The following is a 25,065-nucleotide window of genomic DNA, read 5'->3' on the forward strand; positions in this document are numbered from 1 at the left end:
GAGAAGGCTTTCTGGCTTTAGGCGAAACCGGAGCTGACTGGACCTCCTCTGTGAAGCTCATTCAGACAGCTGAGGCCTCCGTGCCTTGCTCTGTGCTTCTGGCCCAGGGAACGGGCGCCTTCACGGTTGTCCTCTGAAGCGAGGGTCGGAAACCTTGCCCAGGGTTCCTAACCAACTCGCGGACGCGACTCTTTCTCTCCTCGCCAGGGAGGCCTGCACGCGAAAGGCAGCTCGGCTTCAGGCTTGTTTCTTGCAGGTCAGGATCTGGTTGTCCCTCGCGTTGTGCAGGCTCAGGTTTGAAAAGGCATCCTTCTCCTTGGCGCCATGTGTGCGGGGAAGCTGTTGGCATCCCACACTGACTTCTTTCTCACACGGGCGCACAGAGACTTCACCTCAGGCATCCCCACACACGCTGAGTTAGCAGACCGCTTCCCCGCGTTCAACGCCAGGCGCGGAGGCGGCAGAGAGCGGACCCTCAGCCCGGGCGCTCCACCCTCGGGAAGCAGGCCGCTTCCTCGCTCATCCTACCTTCTCTCTTGGCGGACGCTGTGCAGGGAGGACGCTTTTCCCTGAGAACGCCATTGCTCTGAATTCAGGGCCCCACTGGCTCTTTCGGCTTCCCGGTCCTGTGCGAAACGACTCTGTCTCCCTGAAACACGCTGTCCCACCAGAGGGGCTGGAGGCGCCCTCGGGTCCATGGGGGGGAGGCGAAAGCCCTCGGGGGTTTTTGGTCGAACGCCAGCCGCTGAGAGAAGGCTTTCTTGCTTTCCCCGAAACCAGAGCTGACTGGGCCTTCCTGTGAAGCTCATCCCGGAGCTGAGGCGTTGCAGCCTTGCTCTGTGCTTCTGGGCGTCACGACTGCTTCTCCTTCGCGGGTCGGAGTGTGGCGACCAGGGCAACTTTGTCGTCTGGAAGTACTCCCGTGGCACTTGCTTTGTGCTCTGCCACCTCCCCGGAGACCAACCCTTTCGTCCCGCGCCTTTCGGGCATTCCTCCCGGCTCAGGGCGCCTCCGAGGATGTGTGTGCCCCAAGGAGGGCGTTGCCGTCCTGTCCTCTCCGCGAGACCAGTATGCAGCTCGCGACCTTCCTAACGCTTGCTCGAGTGGGGCCCACTCACAGCAACGGGTAGGCTGAGAGAAACGGGGCTGCTGTCTTGGAAGTACTACCACGCTCCGAGACCCGCAGTGTGTATTCTGCTGTGGGTCCAGCGGTCACGGTAGCAGCAAGAGCCCATTCGTCGCCCCTCTGCGTGCCGTCTGTGAAGCGGAGGGAACGGGCGCCTTCACGGATGTCCTCCGAACCCAGGGTCGGAAACCTTCCACAGAATTCCTAACCAACTCCCGGACGCACCGCTTTCTTCGCCAGGGTGGCCTGCCCGCCAAAGACAGCTCAGCTTCAGGCTTGTTGCTTGGAGTAAGGCTCTGGTTCTCTCTTGCGTCGCGCAAGGTTCAGGTGTGAGGAGGCATCCTTCTCCTTGGTGCCGCGTGAGAGGGGACAGTGTTGGCATCCCACACTGACTCCTTTTCACTCGGACGCAGAGGGACTTCACGTCAGGCCTTCACACGCTCTCTGAGTTAGCAGACCGATCCCCCGCGATCGACGTCTGTCACTAAGGCGGCAGAGACCGAACCGTCCGCCCGGGCGCTCGCAACCCAGGACGCAGGCCGTTTCGTCGCTCATCCACGCTTCTCTCTTCCCGCGCGCTGTTCATGGAGGACGCTTTCCCGGAGAACGGTATTGCTCTGAATTCCAGGCCCCGCTGGCTCGTTGGGCTTCCCGGCCCTTGTGCGAGACGACTCTGTCTCCCTGAAACACGCTGTCCCACCAGAGGTGCTGGCGGCACCCACCCGTCGCTGGGGTGGAGGCCAAAGCCCTTGGGGTGTGTGGAAGATCACCAGCAGCCGAGAGGAGGCTTCCTGGATTTAGGGGAAACCGGATCTGACTGGACCTCCTCTGTGAAGCGCTTTCACGGAACTGAAGTTTTGGTACTTTGCTCTGTGCTTCTGGGTGTCACGACTGCTTCTCTCTTCACGGGACTGATTTGGGGTGCGGGGCAACTCTGTCGCCTCGACGTACTCCCGTGGCACTTGCTTTGTACTTTGCCACTTCCCCGGAGACCAGCCCTGTGGTCTGCCGCTCTTCGGGCATTCTTCCCAGCTCAGGACGCCTCCAAGGATGTGTGCCGCAAGGAGGGAGTCACCGTCCCGTCCTCTCCGCAAGACAGGTAGGCAGCACAGTGCTTTCCTAAGGCTTGCCTCAGAGGGCCCACCGAAGACGACGGTCACGCTGCGAGAAACGGGGCTGCCGTCCGAAGGACTCCCGCGCTTGCAGTCCTGCAGTGCGTGTTGTGCTGCACACCCCGCGGTCAGGGTAGCAGCAAGAGCCTGTTCGACGCCCCTGTGAGGGGCTTCTGGGAGGCCCAGGGAATGGACGCCTTCACGGATGTCCTCCGACCCGAGGGCCGGGAAGCTTCCTCAGGCTTCCGCACTAAGTGGCGGACGCAACTCTTTCCTTCTCGGCCCGGGAGGCCTGCACGCGAAAGGCAGCTCGGCGTCAGGCTTGTTTCTTGGAGATAAGGCTCTGGGTCTCTCTCGCGTCGCGCGGCATCAGGTTTCAAAAGGCATCCTTCCTCTGGGTGCGAAGTGTGCGCGGAAAGCTTTGGCTTCCCACACTGACTTCTTTCTCACAGGGACGCAAAGGGACTTTACCTCAGGCCTTCACATAGACTCTCCGTTAGCCGGCCGCTTTCCCGCCTACAATGCCAGGGACTCAGGAGGCAGAGGCCGGCCCCTTAGCCCACGTTCTCGCCCCTCAGGAAGCGGACAGCCTCCTTTCTCATCCACGCTTTTCGCGGACGCTCTTCGGGGAGGACGCTTTCCCGGAGAACGGTATTGCTCTGCATTCAGGGCCCCGCTGGCTCGCTCGGCTTCCCGGCCCCTGTGCGAGACGACTCTGTCTCCCTGAAACACGCCGGCCCACCAGAGGTGCTGGCGGCACTCACCCGTCCCTGGGGTGGAGGCGGAAGCCCTCGGGGTGTGTGGACGTTCGCCAGCCGCTGAGAGAAGGCTTTCTGGCTTTAGGCGAAACCGGAGCTGACTGGACCTCCTCTGTGAAGCTCATTCAGACAGCTGAGGCCTCCGTGCCTTGCTCTGTGCTTCTGGCCCAGGGAACGGGCGCCTTCACGGTTGTCCTCTGAAGCGAGGGTCGGAAACCTTGCCCAGGGTTCCTAACCAACTCGCGGACGCGACTCTTTCTCTCCTCGCCAGGGAGGCCTGCACGCGAAAGGCAGCTCGGCTTCAGGCTTGTTTCTTGCAGGTCAGGATCTGGTTGTCCCTCGCGTTGTGCAGGCTCAGGTTTGAAAAGGCATCCTTCTCCTTGGCGCCATGTGTGCGGGGAAGCTGTTGGCATCCCACACTGACTTCTTTCTCACACGGGCGCACAGAGACTTCACCTCAGGCATCCCCACACACGCTGAGTTAGCAGACCGCTTCCCCGCGTTCAACGCCAGGCGCGGAGGCGGCAGAGAGCGGACCCTCAGCCCGGGCGCTCCACCCTCGGGAAGCAGGCCGCTTCCTCGCTCATCCTACCTTCTCTCTTGGCGGACGCTGTGCAGGGAGGACGCTTTTCCCTGAGAACGCCATTGCTCTGAATTCAGGGCCCCACTGGCTCTTTCGGCTTCCCGGTCCTGTGCGAAACGACTCTGTCTCCCTGAAACACGCTGTCCCACCAGAGGGGCTGGAGGCGCCCTCGGGTCCATGGGGGGGAGGCGAAAGCCCTCGGGGGTTTTTGGTCGAACGCCAGCCGCTGAGAGAAGGCTTTCTTGCTTTCCCCGAAACCAGAGCTGACTGGGCCTTCCTGTGAAGCTCATCCTGGAGCTGAGGCGTTGCAGCCTTGCTCTGTGCTTCTGGGCGTCACGACTGCTTCTCCTTCGCGGGTCGGAGTGTGGCGACCAGGGCAACTTTGTCGTCTGGAAGTACTCCCGTGGCACTTGCTTTGTGCTTTGCCACCTCCCCGGAGACCAACCCTTTCGTCCCGCGCCTTTCGGGCATTCCTCCCGGCTCAGGGCGCCTCCGAGGATGTGTGTGCCCCAAGGAGGGCGTTGCCGTCCTGTCCTCTCCGCGAGACCAGTATGCAGCTCGCGACCTTCCTAACGCTTGCTCGAGTGGGGCCCACTCACAGCAACGGGTAGGCTGAGAGAAACGGGGCTGCTGTCTTGGAAGTACTACCACGCTCCGAGACCCGCAGTGTGTATTCTGCTGTGGGTCCAGCGGTCACGGTAGCAGCAAGAGCCCATTCGTCGCCCCTCTGCGTGCCGTCTGTGAAGCGGAGGGAACGGGCGCCTTCACGGATGTCCTCCGAACCCAGGGTCGGAAACCTTCCACAGAATTCCTAACCAACTCCCGGACGCACCGCTTTCTTCGCCAGGGTGGCCTGCCCGCCAAAGACAGCTCAGCTTCAGGCTTGTTGCTTGGAGTAAGGCTCTGGTTCTCTCTTGCGTCGCGCAAGGTTCAGGTTTGAGGAGGCATCCTTCTCCTTGGTGCCGCGTGAGAGGGGACAGTGTTGGCATCCCACACTGACTCCTTTTCACTCGGACGCAGAGGGACTTCACGTCAGGCCTTCACACGCTCTCTGAGTTAGCAGACCGATCCCCCGCGATCGACGTCTGTCACTAAGGCGGCAGAGACCGAACCGTCCGCCCGGGCGCTCGCAACCCAGGACGCAGGCCGTTTCGTCGCTCATCCACGCTTCTCTCTTCCCGCGCGCTGTTCATGGAGGACGCTTTCCCGGAGAACGGTATTGCTCTGAATTCCAGGCCCCGCTGGCTCGTTGGGCTTCCCGGCCCTTGTGCGAGACGACTCTGTCTCCCTGAAACACGCTGTCCCACCAGAGGTGCTGGCGGCACCCACCCGTCGCTGGGGTGGAGGCCAAAGCCCTTGGGGTGTGTGGAAGATCACCAGCAGCCGAGAGGAGGCTTCCTGGATTTAGGGGAAACCGGATCTGACTGGACCTCCTCTGTGAAGCGCTTTCACGGAACTGAAGTTTTGGTACTTTGCTCTGTGCTTCTGGGTGTCACGACTGCTTCTCTCTTCACGGGACTGATTTGGGGTGCGGGGCAACTCTGTCGCCTCGACGTACTCCCGTGGCACTTGCTTTGTACTTTGCCACTTCCCCGGAGACCAGCCCTGTGGTCTGCCGCTCTTCGGGCATTCTTCCCAGCTCAGGACGCCTCCAAGGATGTGTGCCGCAAGGAGGGAGTCACCGTCCCGTCCTCTCCGCAAGACAGGTAGGCAGCACAGTGCTTTCCTAAGGCTTGCCTCAGAGGGCCCACCGAAGACGACGGTCACGCTGCGAGAAACGGGGCTGCCGTCCGAAGGACTCCCGCGCTTGCAGTCCTGCAGTGCGTGTTGTGCTGCACACCCCGCGGTCAGGGTAGCAGCAAGAGCCTGTTCGACGCCCCTGTGAGGGGCTTCTGGGAGGCCCAGGGAATGGACGCCTTCACGGATGTCCTCCGACCCGAGGGCCGGGAAGCTTCCTCAGGCTTCCGCACTAAGTGGCGGACGCAACTCTTTCCTTCTCGGCCCGGGAGGCCTGCACGCGAAAGGCAGCTCGGCGTCAGGCTTGTTTCTTGGAGATAAGGCTCTGGGTCTCTCTCGCGTCGCGCGGCATCAGGTTTGAAAAGGCATCCTTCCTCTGGGTGCGAAGTGTGCGCGGAAAGCTTTGGCTTCCCACACTGACTTCTTTCTCACAGGGACGCAAAGGGACTTTACCTCGGGCCTTCACATAGACTCTCCGTTAGCCGGCCGCTTTCCCGCCTACAATGCCAGGGACTCAGGAGGCAGAGGCCGGCCCCTTAGCCCACGTTCTCGCCCCTCAGGAAGCGGACAGCCTCCTTTCTCATCCACGCTTTTCGCGGACGCTCTTCGGGGAGGACGCTTTCCCGGAGAACGGTATTGCTCTGCATTCAGGGCCCCGCTGGCTCGCTCGGCTTCCCGGCCCCTGTGCGAGACGACTCTGTCTCCCTGAAACACGCCGGCCCACCAGAGGTGCTGGCGGCACTCACCCGTCCCTGGGGTGGAGGCGGAAGCCCTCGGGGTGTGTGGACGTTCGCCAGCCGCTGAGAGAAGGCTTTCTGGCTTTAGGCGAAACCGGAGCTGACTGGACCTCCTCTGTGAAGCTCATTCAGACAGCTGAGGCCTCCGTGCCTTGCTCTGTGCTTCTGGCCCAGGGAACGGGCGCCTTCACGGTTGTCCTCTGAAGCGAGGGTCGGAAACCTTGCCCAGGGTTCCTAACCAACTCGCGGACGCGACTCTTTCTCTCCTCGCCAGGGAGGCCTGCACGCGAAAGGCAGCTCGGCTTCAGGCTTGTTTCTTGCAGGTCAGGATCTGGTTGTCCCTCGCGTTGTGCAGGCTCAGGTTTGAAAAGGCATCCTTCTCCTTGGCGCCATGTGTGCGGGGAAGCTGTTGGCATCCCACACTGACTTCTTTCTCACACGGGCGCACAGAGACTTCACCTCAGGCATCCCCACACACGCTGAGTTAGCAGACCGCTTCCCCGCGTTCAACGCCAGGCGCGGAGGCGGCAGAGAGCGGACCCTCAGCCCGGGCGCTCCACCCTCGGGAAGCAGGCCGCTTCCTCGCTCATCCTACCTTCTCTCTTGGCGGACGCTGTGCAGGGAGGACGCTTTTCCCTGAGAACGCCATTGCTCTGAATTCAGGGCCCCACTGGCTCTTTCGGCTTCCCGGTCCTGTGCGAAACGACTCTGTCTCCCTGAAACACGCTGTCCCACCAGAGGGGCTGGAGGCGCCCTCGGGTCCATGGGGGGGAGGCGAAAGCCCTCGGGGGTTTTTGGTCGAACGCCAGCCGCTGAGAGAAGGCTTTCTTGCTTTCCCCGAAACCAGAGCTGACTGGGCCTTCCTGTGAAGCTCATCCTGGAGCTGAGGCGTTGCAGCCTTGCTCTGTGCTTCTGGGCGTCACGACTGCTTCTCCTTCGCGGGTCGGAGTGTGGCGACCAGGGCAACTTTGTCGTCTGGAAGTACTCCCGTGGCACTTGCTTTGTGCTCTGCCACCTCCCCGGAGACCAACCCTTTCGTCCCGCGCCTTTCGGGCATTCCTCCCGGCTCAGGGCGCCTCCGAGGATGTGTGTGCCCCAAGGAGGGCGTTGCCGTCCTGTCCTCTCCGCGAGACCAGTATGCAGCTCGCGACCTTCCTAACGCTTGCTCGAGTGGGGCCCACTCACAGCAACGGGTAGGCTGAGAGAAACGGGGCTGCTGTCTTGGAAGTACTACCACGCTCCGAGACCCGCAGTGTGTATTCTGCTGTGGGTCCAGCGGTCACGGTAGCAGCAAGAGCCCATTCGTCGCCCCTCTGCGTGCCGTCTGTGAAGCGGAGGGAACGGGCGCCTTCACGGATGTCCTCCGAACCCAGGGTCGGAAACCTTCCACAGAATTCCTAACCAACTCCCGGACGCACCGCTTTCTTCGCCAGGGTGGCCTGCCCGCCAAAGACAGCTCAGCTTCAGGCTTGTTGCTTGGAGTAAGGCTCTGGTTCTCTCTTGCGTCGCGCAAGGTTCAGGTGTGAGGAGGCATCCTTCTCCTTGGTGCCGCGTGAGAGGGGACAGTGTTGGCATCCCACACTGACTCCTTTTCACTCGGACGCAGAGGGACTTCACGTCAGGCCTTCACACGCTCTCTGAGTTAGCAGACCGATCCCCCGCGATCGACGTCTGTCACTAAGGCGGCAGAGACCGAACCGTCCGCCCGGGCGCTCGCAACCCAGGACGCAGGCCGTTTCGTCGCTCATCCACGCTTCTCTCTTCCCGCGCGCTGTTCATGGAGGACGCTTTCCCGGAGAACGGTATTGCTCTGAATTCCAGGCCCCGCTGGCTCGTTGGGCTTCCCGGCCCTTGTGCGAGACGACTCTGTCTCCCTGAAACACGCTGTCCCACCAGAGGTGCTGGCGGCACCCACCCGTCGCTGGGGTGGAGGCCAAAGCCCTTGGGGTGTGTGGAAGATCACCAGCAGCCGAGAGGAGGCTTCCTGGATTTAGGGGAAACCGGATCTGACTGGACCTCCTCTGTGAAGCGCTTTCACGGAACTGAAGTTTTGGTACTTTGCTCTGTGCTTCTGGGTGTCACGACTGCTTCTCTCTTCACGGGACTGATTTGGGGTGCGGGGCAACTCTGTCGCCTCGACGTACTCCCGTGGCACTTGCTTTGTACTTTGCCACTTCCCCGGAGACCAGCCCTGTGGTCTGCCGCTCTTCGGGCATTCTTCCCAGCTCAGGACGCCTCCAAGGATGTGTGCCGCAAGGAGGGAGTCACCGTCCCGTCCTCTCCGCAAGACAGGTAGGCAGCACAGTGCTTTCCTAAGGCTTGCCTCAGAGGGCCCACCGAAGACGACGGTCACGCTGCGAGAAACGGGGCTGCCGTCGAAGGACTCCCGCGCTTGCAGTCCTGCAGTGCGTGTTGTGCTGCACACCCCGCGGTCAGGGTAGCAGCAAGAGCCTGTTCGACGCCCCTGTGAGGGGCTTCTGGGAGGCCCAGGGAATGGACGCCTTCACGGATGTCCTCCGACCCGAGGGCCGGGAAGCTTCCTCAGGCTTCCGCACTAAGTGGCGGACGCAACTCTTTCCTTCTCGGCCCGGGAGGCCTGCACGCGAAAGGCAGCTCGGCGTCAGGCTTGTTTCTTGGAGATAAGGCTCTGGGTCTCTCTCGCGTCGCGCGGCATCAGGTTTGAAAAGGCATCCTTCCTCTGGGTGCGAAGTGTGCGCGGAAAGCTTTGGCTTCCCACACTGACTTCTTTCTCACAGGGACGCAAAGGGACTTTACCTCGGGCCTTCACATAGACTCTCCGTTAGCCGGCCGCTTTCCCGCCTACAATGCCAGGGACTCAGGAGGCAGAGGCCGGCCCCTTAGCCCACGTTCTCGCCCCTCAGGAAGCGGACAGCCTCCTTTCTCATCCACGCTTTTCGCGGACGCTCTTCGGGGAGGACGCTTTCCCGGAGAACGGTATTGCTCTGCATTCAGGGCCCCGCTGGCTCGCTCGGCTTCCCGGCCCCTGTGCGAGACGACTCTGTCTCCCTGAAACACGCCGGCCCACCAGAGGTGCTGGCGGCACTCACCCGTCCCTGGGGTGGAGGCGGAAGCCCTCGGGGTGTGTGGACGTTCGCCAGCCGCTGAGAGAAGGCTTTCTGGCTTTAGGCGAAACCGGAGCTGACTGGACCTCCTCTGTGAAGCTCATTCAGACAGCTGAGGCCTCCGTGCCTTGCTCTGTGCTTCTGGCCCAGGGAACGGGCGCCTTCACGGTTGTCCTCTGAAGCGAGGGTCGGAAACCTTGCCCAGGGTTCCTAACCAACTCGCGGACGCGACTCTTTCTCTCCTCGCCAGGGAGGCCTGCACGCGAAAGGCAGCTCGGCTTCAGGCTTGTTTCTTGCAGGTCAGGATCTGGTTGTCCCTCGCGTTGTGCAGGCTCAGGTTTGAAAAGGCATCCTTCTCCTTGGCGCCATGTGTGCGGGGAAGCTGTTGGCATCCCACACTGACTTCTTTCTCACACGGGCGCACAGAGACTTCACCTCAGGCATCCCCACACACGCTGAGTTAGCAGACCGCTTCCCCGCGTTCAACGCCAGGCGCGGAGGCGGCAGAGAGCGGACCCTCAGCCCGGGCGCTCCACCCTCGGGAAGCAGGCCGCTTCCTCGCTCATCCTACCTTCTCTCTTGGCGGACGCTGTGCAGGGAGGACGCTTTTCCCTGAGAACGCCATTGCTCTGAATTCAGGGCCCCACTGGCTCTTTCGGCTTCCCGGTCCTGTGCGAAACGACTCTGTCTCCCTGAAACACGCTGTCCCACCAGAGGGGCTGGAGGCGCCCTCGGGTCCATGGGGGGGAGGCGAAAGCCCTCGGGGGTTTTTGGTCGAACGCCAGCCGCTGAGAGAAGGCTTTCTTGCTTTCCCCGAAACCAGAGCTGACTGGGCCTTCCTGTGAAGCTCATCCTGGAGCTGAGGCGTTGCAGCCTTGCTCTGTGCTTCTGGGCGTCACGACTGCTTCTCCTTCGCGGGTCGGAGTGTGGCGACCAGGGCAACTTTGTCGTCTGGAAGTACTCCCGTGGCACTTGCTTTGTGCTCTGCCACCTCCCCGGAGACCAACCCTTTCGTCCCGCGCCTTTCGGGCATTCCTCCCGGCTCAGGGCGCCTCCGAGGATGTGTGTGCCCCAAGGAGGGCGTTGCCGTCCTGTCCTCTCCGCGAGACCAGTATGCAGCTCGCGACCTTCCTAACGCTTGCTCGAGTGGGGCCCACTCACAGCAACGGGTAGGCTGAGAGAAACGGGGCTGCTGTCTTGGAAGTACTACCACGCTCCGAGACCCGCAGTGTGTATTCTGCTGTGGGTCCAGCGGTCACGGTAGCAGCAAGAGCCCATTCGTCGCCCCTCTGCGTGCCGTCTGTGAAGCGGAGGGAACGGGCGCCTTCACGGATGTCCTCCGAACCCAGGGTCGGAAACCTTCCACAGAATTCCTAACCAACTCCCGGACGCACCGCTTTCTTCGCCAGGGTGGCCTGCCCGCCAAAGACAGCTCAGCTTCAGGCTTGTTGCTTGGAGTAAGGCTCTGGTTCTCTCTTGCGTCGCGCAAGGTTCAGGTGTGAGGAGGCATCCTTCTCCTTGGTGCCGCGTGAGAGGGGACAGTGTTGGCATCCCACACTGACTCCTTTTCACTCGGACGCAGAGGGACTTCACGTCAGGCCTTCACACGCTCTCTGAGTTAGCAGACCGATCCCCCGCGATCGACGTCTGTCACTAAGGCGGCAGAGACCGAACCGTCCGCCCGGGCGCTCGCAACCCAGGACGCAGGCCGTTTCGTCGCTCATCCACGCTTCTCTCTTCCCGCGCGCTGTTCATGGAGGACGCTTTCCCGGAGAACGGTATTGCTCTGAATTCCAGGCCCCGCTGGCTCGTTGGGCTTCCCGGCCCTTGTGCGAGACGACTCTGTCTCCCTGAAACACGCTGTCCCACCAGAGGTGCTGGCGGCACCCACCCGTCGCTGGGGTGGAGGCCAAAGCCCTTGGGGTGTGTGGAAGATCACCAGCAGCCGAGAGGAGGCTTCCTGGATTTAGGGGAAACCGGATCTGACTGGACCTCCTCTGTGAAGCGCTTTCACGGAACTGAAGTTTTGGTACTTTGCTCTGTGCTTCTGGGTGTCACGACTGCTTCTCTCTTCACGGGACTGATTTGGGGTGCGGGGCAACTCTGTCGCCTCGACGTACTCCCGTGGCACTTGCTTTGTACTTTGCCACTTCCCCGGAGACCAGCCCTGTGGTCTGCCGCTCTTCGGGCATTCTTCCCAGCTCAGGACGCCTCCAAGGATGTGTGCCGCAAGGAGGGAGTCACCGTCCCGTCCTCTCCGCAAGACAGGTAGGCAGCACAGTGCTTTCCTAAGGCTTGCCTCAGAGGGCCCACCGAAGACGACGGTCACGCTGCGAGAAACGGGGCTGCCGTCCGAAGGACTCCCGCGCTTGCAGTCCTGCAGTGCGTGTTGTGCTGCACACCCCGCGGTCAGGGTAGCAGCAAGAGCCTGTTCGACGCCCCTGTGAGGGGCTTCTGGGAGGCCCAGGGAATGGACGCCTTCACGGATGTCCTCCGACCCGAGGGCCGGGAAGCTTCCTCAGGCTTCCGCACTAAGTGGCGGACGCAACTCTTTCCTTCTCGGCCCGGGAGGCCTGCACGCGAAAGGCAGCTCGGCGTCAGGCTTGTTTCTTGGAGATAAGGCTCTGGGTCTCTCTCGCGTCGCGCGGCATCAGGTTTGAAAAGGCATCCTTCCTCTGGGTGCGAAGTGTGCGCGGAAAGCTTTGGCTTCCCACACTGACTTCTTTCTCACAGGGACGCAAAGGGACTTTACCTCAGGCCTTCACATAGACTCTCCGTTAGCCGGCCGCTTTCCCGCGATCGACGTCTGTCACTAAGGCGGCAGAGACCGAACCGTCCGCCCGGGCGCTCGCAACCCAGGACGCAGGCCGTTTCGTCGCTCATCCACGCTTCTCTCTTCCCGCGCGCTGTTCATGGAGGACGCTTTCCCGGAGAACGGTATTGCTCTGAATTCCAGGCCCCGCTGGCTCGTTGGGCTTCCCGGCCCTTGTGCGAGACGACTCTGTCTCCCTGAAACACGCTGTCCCACCAGAGGTGCTGGCGGCACCCACCCGTCGCTGGGGTGGAGGCCAAAGCCCTTGGGGTGTGTGGAAGATCACCAGCAGCCGAGAGGAGGCTTCCTGGATTTAGGGGAAACCGGATCTGACTGGACCTCCTCTGTGAAGCGCTTTCACGGAACTGAAGTTTTGGTACTTTGCTCTGTGCTTCTGGGTGTCACGACTGCTTCTCTCTTCACGGGACTGATTTGGGGTGCGGGGCAACTCTGTCGCCTCGACGTACTCCCTTGGCACTTGCTTGTACTTTGCCACTTCCCCGGAGACCAGCCCTGTGGTCTGCCGCTCTTCGGGCATTCTTCCCAGCTCAGGACGCCTCCAAGGATGTGTGCCGCAAGGAGGGAGTCACCGTCCCGTCCTCTCCGCAAGACAGGTAGGCAGCACAGTGCTTTCCTAAGGCTTGCCTCAGAGGGCCCACCGAAGACGACGGTCACGCTGTGAGAAACGGGGCTGCCGTTCGAAGTACTCCCGCGCTTGCAGTCCTGCAGTGCGTGTTGTGCTGCACACCCCGCGGTCAGGGTAGCAGCAAGAGCCTGTTCGACGCCCCTGTGAGGGGCTTCTGGGAGGCCCAGGGAATGGACACCTTCACGGATGTCCTCCGACCCGAGGGCCGGGAAGCTTCCTCAGGCTTCCGCACTAAGTGGCGGACGCAACTCTTTCCTTCTCGGCCCGGGAGGCCTGCACGCGAAAGGCAGCTCGGCGTCAGGCTTGTTTCTTGGAGATAAGGCTCTGGGTCTCTCTTGCGTCGCGCAAGGTTCAGGTTTGAAAAGGCATCCTTCCTCTTGGTGCGAAGTGTGCGTGGAAGGTTTTGGCTTCCCACACTGACTTTTTTGTCACAGGGCGCAAAGGGACTTTACTTCAGGACTTCACATACACTCTCCGTTAGCAGACCTCTTTCCCTCCTACAATGCCAGGCACTAAGGAGGCAGAGCCCGGCCCCTCAGCCCGCGTTCTCGCCCCTCAGGAAGTGGGAAGCTTCCTCTCTCATCCACGCTTCTCTATTCGCAGACACTCTTCAGGGAGAATGTTTTTCTGGAGAATGTTGTTGCTCTGAATTCAGGGCCACGCTGGCTCGCTTGGCTTCCTGGCCCCTGTGAGAAATGACTCTGTCTCCAGGAAACACGCTGTCCCACCAGAGGTGCTGGCAGCACTCACCCGTCCCTGGGGTGGAGGCGGAAGCCCTCGGCGTGTGTGGACGTTCGCCAGCCGCTGAGAGAAGGCTTTCTGGCTTTCGGCGAAAAAGGAGCTGACTGGACCTCCTTTCTGAAGCTCATTCATACAGCTGAGGCCTTCGCACCTTGCTCTGTGCTTCTGGCCGAGGGAACCGGCGCCTTCACGGATGTCCTCTGAAGCGAGGGTCGGAAACCTTCCCCAGGTTTCCTAACCAACTCGTGGACATGACCATTTCTCTCTTTGCCAGGGAGGCCTGCACGTGAAAGACAGCTAGACTTCATGCTTGTTTCCTGGAGGTAAGGCTCTGGATCTCTCTCACGTTGCGCAGGATCAGGTTTGAAAAAGCATCCTTCCTCTTGGCGCGAAGTGTGCGCGGAAGGTTTTGGCATCCCACACTGACTTCTCTCTCACAGGGACGCAGAGGGACTTTACCTCAGGCCTTCACAGACACTCTCCGTTAGCAGACCGCGTTCCCTCCTACAATGCCAGTCTCTAAGGAGGCAGCGGCCTGCCCGCAGCCCACGTGCTCACCCTTCAGGAAGCGGACCGCTTCCTCGCTCATCCAGGCTTCTCTCTTTGCGGACTCTGTTCAATGAGGACGCTTTTCCCAGAGAGTGGTATTGCTCTGAATTCAGGGCTCCGATGGCTCGTTCGGCTTCCCTGCCCTGTGTGAGATGACTTTGTCCACCTGAAACACACCGTCCCACCAGAGATGCTGGTGGCACCCACCCATCCCTGGGGTGAAGCCAAAGCCCTTGGGGTGTGTGGAAGATCGCCAGCAGTAGAGAGGGAGGTTTCTGTCTTTAGGGGAAACCGGATCTGCCTGGACCTCCTCTATGAAGCTCGTTCATGGAACTGAGGTGTTGGCGCCTTGCTTTGTGCTTCTGGGTATCACGACTGCTTCTCTCTTTGCAGAACTGAGTGTGGTGTGCGGGGCAACTTCGTAGTCTTGAAGTACTCCCGTGGCCCTTGCTTGTGCTCCGCCACCTCCCACCAACCCAAACCAGTCTCCCAACGCGTTTCTTGTTGGCCTCCCAGCTCAGGGCGCCTACAAGGATGTGTGCCGCAAGGGGGGAGTCATCATCCTGTCCTCCCCGCAAGACGGGTATGCATCACAGTGCTTACCTAAGGCTTGCTCCAGAGGGCCCACCGAAGGCGGTGTACAGTACAGTACTTCTGTACTCCCGCGCTTGCAGTCCTGCAGTGTGTATTGTGCTGTGGTTCCCGCGGTCAGGGTAGCAGCAAGAGCCTGTTCGACGCCCCTGTGAGGGTCTTCTGTAGGGCCAGGGAATGGACGCCTTCACGGATGTCCTCTGACCCGAGGGCGGGGAAGCTTCCTCAGGCTTCCGCACTAACTGGCGCGCGCGACCCTTTCTGTCTTCGCCACGGAGGCCTGCACGAGAAAGGCAGCTCGGCTTCCGGCTTGTTTTTTGGAGGTAAGGCTCTGGATCTCTCTCGCATTGCGCAGGATCAGGTTTGAAAAGGCATCCTTCCTCTTGGCACGAAGTGTGAACGGAAGGTATTGGCTTCCCACACTGACTTCTTTCTCACAGGGACGCAAAGGGACTTTACTTCAGGCCTTCACATACACTCTCCATTAGCAGACCTCTTTCCCGCGTACAATGCCAGGCACTAAGGAGGCAGAGCCCGGCCCCTCAGCCCACGTTCTCGCCCCTCAGGAAGCGGGCAGCTTCCTCTCTCATCCACGCTTCTCTATTCGCAGACGCTCTTCGGGGAGGTCGCTTTTCTGGAGAACGTTGTTGCTCTGAATTCAGGGCCCAGCTGGCTTGTTCGGCTTCGCGGCCCCTGTGCGAAATGACTCTGTCTCCCTGAAACACGCTGTCCCACCAGAGGTGCTGGCGGCACCCACAGTTCCCTGAAAGGGTGCCATATCCCTCGGGGTGTGTCTATGTTCGCTAGCGTGTGAGGGTAGGCTTTCTGGCATTAGGGGAAAACGGAGCTGAATGGACCTCCTCCGTGTAGCTTGTTCATGGAGCTGAGGCGTTGGAGCCTCGCTCTGTGCTTCTGTGTGTCACGACTGCTTGTCTCCTCCGGGGACTGAGTGTGGTGTGTGAGGAAACATCATCATCTCTAAGTACTCCCGTGGCACTTGCTTTGCACTTCCACCCCACTCAAACCTGCCGCCCCTTCTGTTTCAATTAGGTCTTCCTCCTCAGGGTGCTTCCAAGAATGTGTGCCCCAAGGAGGGCGTCGCTGTCCTGTCCTTTCTGGGAGATGGCTATTGCAGCATGGTGCTTTCCTAACGCTTGCTCCTATGCGGCCCACCATCGGGACAGTCAGGCTGAGAGAAATGGGGCTGCTGTCAGTACTCCCACGCTCGCAGTCCTGCAGTGCATATGTGCTTTGGGTCCCGAGGTCACAGTAGAAGCAAGAGATGATTCGACGCCCCTGTGAGGGCCTTCTGTGAGGCGGAAGGAATGGACGCCTTCACAGATGTCCTCTGACCCGAGGGCCGGGAAGCTTCCCCAGGCTTCCGCACAAACTCGGGGGCACTACTCTTTCTCTCTTTGCCAGGGAGTCCTGCACCCGAAAGGCAGCTCGGCTTCAGGCTTGTTTCTTGGAAGTAAGGCTCTGGTTTTTTATCGTGTTGTGCAGGCTCAGGGTTGAGAAGGCATCCTTCTCCGTGGCGTGACTTGTGTGGGGAAGGTGTTGGCATCCCACACTGACTTCTTTCTCACAGGGACGCAGAGGGACTTTACCTCAGGTGTTCACACACTCTCTGAGTTAACAGACGGCTTCCCCACGTACAATGCCAGGCGTGTAGGACACAGAGGCCAACTCCTCAGGCCGCGTGCACGCCCCTCAGGAAGCGGGGCCTTTCTTCCCTCATCCACACTTGTCTCTCACGCAGGAGTGGTTTTGGAGGAAGGGTGAGTGAGAGGGAGGAGCAGACTCACCACCAAGCAGGGAGCTGGACATGGGGCTGGCTTATCCCAGGACCTTGGGATCCTGACCTGAGCCAAAGACTGACACTTTAACAAACGAGTCACCCAGGGATCCCTGAAAATAATTCTTTAAAAATTCCACTGCACATAACATACAGCGTTGTATTAGTTTCAGGTAAGATCATAGTGTTTATTTTTTATTTCTTTCATATATATATATTTATTTATAGCAGGGGTGATGGGCGGAGGGAGACGAAATCCCAAGCAGACACTACACTGAGCATGGAGGCAGAACTGAGGCTCGTTCCCATGCCCCTCAGCTCATGGCCTGAGCTGATATCAAGAGTTAGACACTGAACAGACTGAACCACCTGGGTGCCCGTTTGTATTTCTAACAATCATATGTTTAGCTTTCTACTGAAACAGGCACTGAGTAATGAGCAATGCTGAGAGAAACCATGGTACCCATAGACACCAAAGTCAGATTGCCCCAAATGGACAACTGTGGCACACTGATTATTTTGACTTGAAGCTACTTGAAAAGCACCTGCTGCAAGGACACTCAAATCCTCCTCTGTCTTTCTGACAGCAGGAAACCAACCTCCCATATGTAAAAGGCACTGCCTGTGCTAAGAAGTAAAAAGATATCCTTCTCACCAGGGACTTTAAAACAGAGGTTCTAAATTCTGCTTAGAACTCCCTCCAAATTAAAGCTCCCAAACAGCGCTCAGAGATGTATTTCTCCTTGTGTAAAATGCATAAAAACTGTCTGCCTTCATCCTTTATATTTCTGTAATGGCCTCAATTTCAGTATTGGGTATTGATGCGTATTCAATGTCTCAGGTAAACTTACTTCTTAGTTTAGCCGGGAGACCTTGAAGGGTAAGGGAGGAACTTTCCCCTTTTTGCTTACCTTTTCCAAAGGAAGTTAAATAGGATTCTTCCTGATTTACAAGGGTGTATCTGATGTGTATAGAACTATTTAAGGAATCAAACTTAGAATCTGCAGATTAAAATGGCCACATTCCCTAGGAATGGTCACATGAGGTATGTAAGCATGGCCATGGGACATCACCCCACACATCTCCACTTTGTGTGCTGAACTCACACATCACTGAGGGACCATATAGGTTTCGTGTGGGCCAGAGCGAGTCCTCCCGTGGGAAGCAGGTTCCTGCAGTTAGTGTTGCTGGGGTCTCAGAAGCTTTCCTCATACCTCAATATTTGATGCTTGAAAATGCAACTAAATCTTGATACTGCGGACAATTTATGGTTTGGGGGGACCGATTTGGCAATACAATCCTTTATGTCATCCCATATTGGTTGGATGTGGTCTTATCCAAGTCTCTGATGTTTCCTGAAATCTTTGCCACTGGCCAATGTTAAAGCAGGATAATCTGTGTACAGAGTGACTGGCGGATCATTGGTTTCATGGCCGTGATGGCCAAGTTTGTTGCTGAAGTATCTTCCAAAATGATGTATCGTTCTTTTGCACGTGCCCATTTGCAACTCAAAAAGCCCAAAGGCATATTGCCCTGCTACTTTGCGGTCCTTGTCATCAATTCCCTGGAAGTTCAGGATGATAACACCTCTCGGTATTTTTTTTCAGGGTTTTATTTATTTGACAGAGACAGAGAGAAAGAACACAAGGAGGGAGAGCAGGGAAGGAATGGGAGAAGCAGGTTCCCCACCGAGCAGGGCTCTCAATGTGGGGCTCCATCCCAGGACTTGAGCTGAAGGCAGAGGCTTAACCCACTGAGCCACAGAGGCTCCACAACAGCTCTTATTAAATCCCAAACGCCATCTATGATAACTCAGTAATTCTTTTATACAATTTACCATAGTTAGGAAAACAGTAGGGATAAAAACAGAGGAGTACAGGGAGCAAACTTACCTTGAAAAAGTATGTTCATTTTTAGGAAATGTGCCACACCACAACACGTGTGAAAATGGTTCCTGCCACCATGGCAGAGCTAGGCTGATGGCAATTCCCTGAAGCCAAATTATCAGGAACACACCTCCCAGGAAACAAGTTGGGGATTTTATTCCTTGCAGCCAGAAAGCACACATCCCATGGTCTCATGAAGAGGGTGTTAGCAAAAACCTATTGTAGTTGGGAAATGTCCTTCACAGCGTCCTTCATGTTACAAAGGCGAGGGAACATCACCTAAAGGTGAGGAACACATTTTTACCGTGGTTCTTGATTTCTTCTTTTTTTTTAATCAACATGACCAAATTTTATTTGGAATGAGAATTAAAAGGACATTTGACAGTTGGGGAATGTATATATATTCTGATCCAGCTGTACAGCTAATCTAGGTCAAATTACCAAGGAAATTTTACATTATTTCATCAAGCAGCAATATAATTAAAAGGGCTAAAAACCGTGCATTCATTAAATAACTGGGAGGACCAAAATGCATCTTACCAGAGAGAAACATGTGAGAATACAAAGAAAAGAGCATTCTGTCACTTACCAGGGAAAGAGCATGAAGGCAGTCCACCCCATCACAAGTCACGCGCAAGTTTCCACATTTGGGGAAATTGCAAGAGTCAGCAGGACCGCAGTGCAATGGCCAAGCCTTATCCTGGGAAAACCACCTACTTGATAGTGGCATTTTCCCTGCTAAGTAAATATGAATCCCTCCTCTTCTGCCCCAGTCCAGCCTCGCCGCCTGTCCACCCCACATACATGTTGACTCGCCAACCTGACCCCCAAAATCCTTGGCACACTGTCCTGTCCTAAGCATCCTCACCTTCCACAGGAGTCTTTCTAATACAATGGAAGCAACAGCACTGCTACACCCTCTATCCCAGGAATTCTCTGGCCCAGAACCACCCCACAAGGGTGCCTGTTTGACATCAGACACGTCCCGCCCATGATGTCAGGGGCAAACACACACATGCACACACGCACGTATGAACTCAGAGCACTCATCACAGGGAAGGCTGTCCCAGCCTGAGAGGAACATGAGGGAGGACTTTCCAGCAGACAGAGAAGCACAGATCCATCTCTCCCTCTCTCTCTCCCCCTCTCCTTGGAACCTGTTTTGAGGAGACAGAGTGCATTGGCTGCACTTGGAGCTCAACCTCCTAGCCAGTCCCCCACGCACCCCCCAGGCCTGGACACCCCGGGGGAGGAGGCGGGGAACCCAAAGTCAGCAACTTCTAGGCCAGCCCTTGGGCTGACACCTGCCCGCATCATCCCAGGCCCTGAGATCACCACCAGGACCAGCTTCTTCACCAGGTGGGCTCCTAGGGCAGAGCCGCGGTGCCCTCTGGTGGCCACCCAGAAGAGAGCGCCCAAGTATCCTGCTGCTGAGGGCAGGACCAAAGGAAACCATCCCTTCTGCTCCCTTAGACTGGGCTCTGAGTTCACAGTAGGGGGTTAGCAGGGTTCCACATGCCCTGCTCTGCCACTGCCTTCCCCCCCTCCAGCGTTTCCCCTCGGGTGAGATTTCTGCATCAAAGTCGGCCTGTGGACCCAAAAAGCCGGGTCTGGAAAGCAAAGCAAAACAAATACTCCCAAGAGACAAGTACTTGGCAATTCTATGGTCATGGAAGGAGCCCCAAGGATCCTAATTTGCCATCATCTTGATTGCGCCTTGAGGGAGTGCTTTTCTTTTAGGGACTGTTGAAATTCGAAAAGAAAGGGGGGTGGAGGGGTGTCCAACTTTAGTTGTAACATGACTTCATAGTGAGGTGGGGGCTGTAGGGACCCATGTTAATGCCAGGAACCTGTATGCATGTTCTATCACACAGCAAATGGGAAACTGCAGAGGTGCTTATGTTAAGAACCTTGAGATGGTGAGATGATCCTGGATTCTCCAGGCAACATTTGGAAAGACAAGGGGGTCTTAAACTGGAAGAGGCAGAGAAGGAGGTCAGAAGGATGCTATGTGAGGAGGACTCTGCCTGCTGGGCCTGGGGCTGAGCATAGAGGAGGCGCCTCTAAAAGCTGGAACAGGCAGAGACACACTGTCTGCTTCACTTAAAAAAACAGAAACTGCCAGATATTTTACCAGCAAAAATGGGATTTGTCAGAATAAAAGGGAAAGGTGATCTGGGAAAAATCAGCATTGGCAAATCCATAGGCGAGACCAGAGAACAAATGGGAGGAACAGTTTTGAAAGAGGTCAGTTGGGAAGATTGTTCTAAAAGTCCATTATGGTGAACTGTGAGTTGGAAGAGCACTGGTGTCTCCCTGAGGGAACAAAGCTGGCATTCTTGACTCTGGCCTGGTTAGCAGAGGCCTATGCCTATGCAATGTCAAGTCCCTGTAAGGTCAGAACAGTCCCTCCTCTGGGGCTGCAGTGACCTAGGAGGTAAGGAGGGCAGAGGAGCTCCCTTGCTAAAACCTCCAGACTGCATTTTAGTGTGGTTTCCCTTGACTAATTTCAACCTTCTCCTAGAGCCTTCAGAAGAGAAGGTGCCCTGTGGACATCTGGATTTTAGTCCACTGAGATCCTTGTTGGGACCTTGCACCCTCAGAGCTGTGAGGTAAAAGATGTGTGTGAGTGGAGCCCTTTCTGGGGTCTCTTGGGACCAGCAGGGGAGTGCCTGGATGGGAGCAAGGAATCCCTGCCCATCCTTTAGCACCAGCTTTGCAGTCCAGGGCTTTGACACAACTCGTGGCTCTGCCTCTTTCCCTAGGGATCAGAAGTCAGCCCTGGGCTCAGTGTTACCCATGAGACACCCTAGAAAGGCTGTGAGAGAGCCCGCACTTCTCATGAGGCCACGTTGTGGTCATGCTCATCCTTCCCGGGGAGGACACTGGAGAGAAGAGAAATGAGCGGGCAGGCTCAGGGGCTTTCAAGAGCCATGCCCACTGACACAGGAGGGCTCTTACCACAGACCTCAGGGCAGCATCTTCTCAGACCCCATGCAAGGGGTGGGGGTCTCCTGCACTCTCCCCCAGTGTTGAGGAAAAACTGTCTCAGAAAAGCTGATGAGATGGCAGCAGTGGAGCAGCAGAAGAAGCTCACCTTCCCCAGATTCTGCCTCAGCCCTCAGGTGCACCTCCACGGGTTCTGGGACTGGGCCTCGGAGCAGGGACTGCCACCGCACAGTGCCCCCAAACGGCGGAGACTGACCCAGCTTGATGGAGGAGGAGGCACTCAGTGCTGAAGCCCCTGGGCAAGGCCAGGAAGGAGACTCCCCGATGGACAAGCCCCAGGCGGTTAAATCACCCCTGCCGGACCCCATCCTCCTGCCAGAGATGGTGGGCAGCAGGGAGATTGCCCAAAATGGCTAGACATTCAACCAGGTGGAAATCAAGCCACTACCCTGGCGAGGTCTCCATCACCTCCAACCTGGAAAGCAGGGCAGCCCTGCATGGGCATCCTGGGACCACTCAGTCCTCCTGCTTCATCCTTCTCAAGTAGCCTGTTGGACCCATAAGGGCACAGGTTTCTCTCAAAAAGAAAAAAAAAATACACAACGAAAGCTGCCCTTCGGTCTGGCTCAGTGTTTTGTAAATACAAACTTGTAAGGGTTTTCTTACTGCAAGGTTGCTCCCTGGCTCTGCCTCTGCATTCTGAATACAGACGTGTACAAGTCTGTACAGACTGGATTTACTCTCCTACTTGAAAAAACAAAGCAACTGCAAAGACACACAAGATGCAAAGACACACAAATGCAGATTTCCAAATCCTGGGCATCAGGGAAAGAAGAGAACCTTCCTAGACAGGGAAGCACACAGGTGAGTGGAGCCCTATATCTGTTCAAGGAACTGGCTCAAGAGAGTTTCCAAGGGAGGCCATGCGGCAGGGGAACCTGAGCAGGAGTCCCATGGACATCCTGGAGCTGAGGACACTGAGCTGTGAGACCCCAGGATGCTGTCCCCAGGAGGACAGTGTTGCGGAAAGTCACCTAGCTAGAGCTGCGCAGGGGCTCTGGGGAGAGGTGCAGTGCGGTCCTACTCAGGGCCTCCATGGATGGCAATGTCTGCAACTCTGGGGCAATCATTTGAAAGCAGTAGAGGGAACAGCGCCTGGAGCTCTTGCAGGAGAAATGACCGTAATCAGGAGGCTGATCATCATCTGAACTGGACCCACAGCTGATGCAGATGGGACAACCACCAGAAAAGGATATGAGAACTTTTAGTGTGTTTACAATCAACTGAAAATGCGAAATAAATAAATGAAAAATGTAAACAAGACCCCATCTAAGAGATGAAAGTGACAATGTCTGAAAGGAATGTATAGCAAGAGATTGACAGCAATGAGAAAAAGTAGAATAGAAATTCTGATAGAATCGTGTTGACTCTGTAGATCCCTTTGAGTAGTATGGCCTTAGGAACTACAGTAAATCAGCCATACATGAGCACAGTTTCTTGCCCATTAGGTGTGTAATCTCCTACAGCTATGTTTTTTACTATTCAGTGAGCAGGTCTTACTTCTCCTTGAATGAACTGATGCCTACATATTCTACTGTTTTGAGTGCCACTGTCAATGGAATTGCTTTCTTAATCTCCTTCTCTGATCGATCATTGCTAGTGCATGGAAGCACACCTGATGTGTGTATACATGGTCCCTGCAACCTTACAGAATGAGTCTATGGACGCTAATATTCTTGTGTGTGGATGACTTGAGATTTTTCTATGTTTAGGAGCATGTCCTCTGTAAATAGAGATGCAGGTTGACCCTTGAGGAATGCAGGGTTAAGGGTGCTGACACTCAAAGTCAAAAGTCTGTGTATAATGTTTGACTGCCCAAGACTGAACTACTAATAGTAGCTGTGGACTGGAAGTCGACTTATGCCTCTTTTGCAAGTTATTTGTATTCTACACTGTATACATATAATAAAGTTAACTAGAGAAACAAATGGTATTAGGATAATCATAAGGAAGAGAGCATATAGATAGAGTAGTATACTTTGTTTATAACAAGGGCACCGGAAGTGTACACGTGCTGTTCTAACCTGTGTTGTACAAGGTCAACTATAGTTTTATTTCTTCCTTCTACATGCTATTTACATGCTTGAGATTTGAAAGATATTCTAGCTGAGGATAGAATTCTATCTTTCTGTGTGCAGCCACCCCTGGATTTTGCCCTCAGTGGGGAGGAGCGACAGATGGAAGTTCACCTCACCCCAGAGCCGAGGATCAGCACACACAGGGACAGTAAGACTACAGGAGTCCTTGCTCTTTGGACACATGCTCAAACTTGAAGGATCACAGTGTCCACGGAGGCCATTGCAAGTAGGGCTCAGGTCTCTGGAGCTTCCCCCAGCAGGATGCCAGAGCAATCTCACCCTCTCACCTTCCCACCTTCCCTCTCTCTTTCCCCCTGCACTCCTTGTTGGCGACATCCCCCCCCCCACCATCCTCTTGCTCCTTTACAGCATTCCATAGGCACGCCTCTCCCTGCCACCAGCATCCCAGGCTGAGGCCTCAGAGCTCTTCTGGGTGGGGAGCTCATTGTTGTTCCAACTGTTGCCCTCTAGATATTTCTCCCACGCTTGCTTAAATCTAAGTCAGCTGCATGTAACTTGTAAACATTTTTGCCAACAAGAAAATAGTGGAGGGTGTGTGTGCATCTGTGTGTGTGTGTTGCCTTGGAAAGTGTAAGGTGCTGCATCAGGAATCTGGAGTGCCTCCCCTCAGGAAAGGATAGGGGAATTATCTTGGTCCTTGCAGGTCAAGAGCCATTCTGAGCCCTGAGAGAATTCTAAATGTTGGCTGACACTTCCCAAGATCAACCCAGAGACCCTATACTTTTAGTACTTGTTGGGTTTCCCATGTGTGCTCAGAAGTCCACTGGTTGACAAAAGTTGGCACACTAAGAAGAGAAGTAGACCAAGATACAGAATATTCCCTGGATGACCACGTTACTCTCTGCCCTCACTGCAGTCTCTCTGAAAATAGGAATGGACAGTTGAAATACCTGGCATTCAGTAGAGGATGGGGAAAAAAGTGGAACAGTGGGGTAACAGTTCAAATTATTATATCCTTAGACTCTATTTGAGGGCATGTGGAAACTCTACCGAAAAGTTTTGTGGGCTATGCGGGTGGGTAGGAGGGTTTAATGGAGCCTGCAATTACACAACTCAGTATAATTTAATAACGTAATATCTTTCCCACTTCACAGGGTTTTTCTATCAATTTGTCTGATGCCAGGACTGAATCTAAACATATGTGTACTATCCCATTGATTGATTTCCGAATGTTGAACCATCCTTGCATCAGGAATAAATCACACCTGGTCATGGTGGATAATCTTTTTAGTGTGCTGTTGGATCCTATTTGCTAGGATCTCGTTGAGAATCTTAGCATCCATATTTATCAGGGATATTGGTCTGAAATTCTCCTTTTTTGGGGGTCTTTGTCCGGTTTGAGGATCAGCAGAAGTTTGCCTTCTGCTTCATTTTTTTGAAACAGCTTTAGGACAATAGGTATTATCTCTTCTTTGAACGTTTGGTAGAATTGCCCAGGGAATCTGTCAGGTCCTGGGCTCTTATTTTTTGGGAGCATTTAGATCATTGCTTCAAGCTCTTTATTAGATATCGGTCTATTCAGGCTGTCAGTTTCTTCCTGGTTCAATTTTGGAAGTTTACGGTTTTCCAGGAATACATCCATTTCATCTAGGTTGCTAAACTTATTGGCATATAACTGCTGATAATAATTTCTGACGATTGTTTCTAGTTCCTTGGTGTTAGTTGTGATCTCTTCCTTTTCATTCATAATTTTATTAATTTGGGCCTTCTCTCTTTTCTTTTGGATTAGTGTGGCCAATGGTTTATTGATCTTATTAATTCTTTCAAAAACGAGCCTCTAGTTTCATTGATGCATTCTACT

General features: G+C 56.1%; 1 non-coding gene across 1 annotated transcript; it reads right to left on the reverse strand.

Moving 5' to 3' along the window:
- Positions 1-18,746: 18,746 nt before the first annotated feature.
- Positions 18,747-18,906, reverse strand: LOC125099344 (U1 spliceosomal RNA). The gene has a single exon (XR_007127122.1). It is a non-coding gene; the product is annotated as a U1 spliceosomal RNA (small nuclear RNA).
- Positions 18,907-25,065: the final 6,159 nt, after the last annotated feature.

This window comes from Lutra lutra, chromosome 4 (genome assembly GCF_902655055.1).
Source record: "Lutra lutra chromosome 4, mLutLut1.2, whole genome shotgun sequence".
In the NCBI taxonomy this organism is placed as follows: domain Eukaryota; kingdom Metazoa; phylum Chordata; class Mammalia; order Carnivora; family Mustelidae; genus Lutra; species Lutra lutra.